The 2,494-nt window shown below is 38.5% G+C and overlaps 1 long non-coding RNA gene across 1 annotated transcript in view; it reads right to left on the bottom strand.

Moving 5' to 3' along the window:
- LOC116674087 (uncharacterized) overlaps nucleotides 1-2,494 on the bottom strand; it is a 21,910-nt gene that overhangs the window by 18,442 nt on the left and 974 nt on the right. The gene's annotated exons all lie outside the window — the stretch shown is intronic.

Below are 2,494 nucleotides of genomic sequence, written 5' to 3'. Positions count from 1 at the left end.
GCTAGGTTACTTTGTAATAAAATTTCAGATTTTATAAACTACATGTGTTTAGTGTGCAGAAATCTTATGTGTAATCTTACTTAAATGTGGAAAGTAACTAGTAACTAAAGTAACTAGTAACTAAAGCTGTCAGATGAATTTAGTGGAGTAAAAAGTACTTATTTCTAGAGTAGAAGTAGAAAGTGACTTGAGTAAAGTATAAGTACCTCAACACACCTGAAGTACAGTATTGGAGAAAATGTAATACTAGTACTGCTTGTTGTCATCCTGCTGTACACAGATAGCTTGTTTTGTAATGTAAGTACATTTACTTCAGTACTGTACTTAAGCACAAATGTTGAGGTTTGCTTTGGTTGCTTCTTTCACTATTTTGTCGCCATATTGAAGGTTTTTTGGGACAATTTTCCCCCAAAACTTTTTGTCACTCTTTCCAACATTTGTTGCCTTTTTCAAGAGTTTTTTTGGACAATTTTTCAACATTTCTGTTTCCTTTCTGGAGGTTTGTTTGCAAGTTTTTGTTGCTTTTTCTGTAGTTTTTGCTGCTTTTTTTTGGGAGTATTTTTCCACATGTGCAGATGTCTCCCGAGACCTCCCCTGATAGTTAGGGATCCCAACCCCTCCCCCCCCCACGTTGAACCCAAAGTTTTGCACTTGCACATAGTGCAGTATTGCAATGCATGTATGGAACACTCATTAAAGTGTTAAAAAAAGTTGTATTGCCAGTGGTATGTAAAGCAAAACCAGATTTCTAAAATTGTCCAAAAGGCACAAATGCATGGGTAAGTTTTAAGAAAGTGCTGTGATTTGTTCCAGGAGTCAGGTGGGGCAGTGAAGTCCAGAGCGAGCTCTCGGAACACGAATGGTTCGGACCCGATCTGAAGCGGTAGGGATGTCCCAGCAGTGGTCGTGGCAAGTGTCCACCCTGGCTCCGTCTCTGCCCCGTTCGGGTCAGAGTTTCAGTTCGGGTGTAAACGGGACCGCAGGTAAGAAGCTGAACTCGTCATGTCGTTGTTTTTAACAATAGATTTGTCCTCGGGTCAAATCTGACCCATTTTCAAAGCGTTTCTATATCAGAAATCCAGGTTTCTTTTAACCAGATTTTGAAATAAATAAATAACATGGGTGGTTCCATTTGACGCTCCTCACACGTAAAATGAAAGATTAGATCACTACTTTCACTGAATTTGGGTGTTTCATTCAATCTAATAGCATTTGAAGAAAACAATTGGTAAAAGAACGTTGAAAAAAGGGGCAAAAACGTCAGGAAAAGTGACAACAAACTTGACAAAAAGCGACAAAATTGTCATAAAAAGTGACCCGGAAAAAACAAAAGGATGCAGGAAGACAACACGAGGCGTGTTGAAGAAAGAGAAAATCCTGCACACTGCTCTTGCTGCAACATCAACATCTATTAAAGAAAACAAGGTTTCTGGTCCCTCTGGACTTCGTCAACATCAGGATTTTGTCTTTCTATAAGTCCTTGTTTTTGTCCCTGCACAGAAGACTCGTTTGGATGTGCGGATTTCTCTTTAACCTTGTGTTGTCTTCGGTCAAATCACGTCCAAAAATAACATGAATGGCTCCATACTACTCAGTGTTCTTCAGCTACATTTAATTAATTTTAACAGCATTTGAAAAAAAAAAGTTTAAATGCATAGAAACATGAAACTGATTCACTCACCATCCTCTGGTCTGACTATTACTACGCAAAATAATTCTTCATATCTGCTTTTGAACAGGAACCTCAAGTAGAATTTCGTTGACCAATGTTCCAAGAGTGTAAAAAATATTATTAATACAACACAAGTGTTAGCGGTGCATATAAGTGACCAAATGATATATGTTTTTATTTTTAAAGGTTAAGAAACATCAGAAAAAATGCAAAAAAGGTTCATTTTCAATAGTGATAAGTTCCCGGTGGACGGGAAGAAAACATGCGGGTTAAAAAGTAAATGTTAAAATATTTTTTGTGTTCAAATTATTAATATTAATATTATTAATATACAATTAAACAATACACTGGGACATAGGAATGAGTCCCAGGACAAACGGCAAAATGGGGGGGGGGGAGAGACCCAACAAAAACAGAACAGAAGGGAACGGAGCTCACAGCTCACCAACAAGAGACACACAACCAGACACACACAAACAAACACACACAACCAGACACACACAACCAGACACACACAACCAGACACACACAACCAGACACACACAAACAACACACACAACCAGACACACACACCAGACACACACAACCAGACACACACAAACAAACACACACAACCAGACACACACAACCAGACACACACAACCAGACACACACAACCAGACACACACAACCAGACACACACACAAACAAACACACAAAAGACAGAGACGGACACAAGACACCCCGGAGCAGAGACATGCCCAGACAGCAGCATATCATTCTAGTATCGATGAATCTGTCTGGAAGTGATATTATTATTATTATTATTATTATTATTATTAT

The sequence above is a fragment of the Etheostoma spectabile genome, chromosome 24 (genome assembly GCF_008692095.1).
Source record: "Etheostoma spectabile isolate EspeVRDwgs_2016 chromosome 24, UIUC_Espe_1.0, whole genome shotgun sequence".
Classification (NCBI taxonomy): domain Eukaryota; kingdom Metazoa; phylum Chordata; class Actinopteri; order Perciformes; family Percidae; genus Etheostoma; species Etheostoma spectabile.
This window is presented reverse-complemented; position numbering and strand designations above follow the sequence as displayed.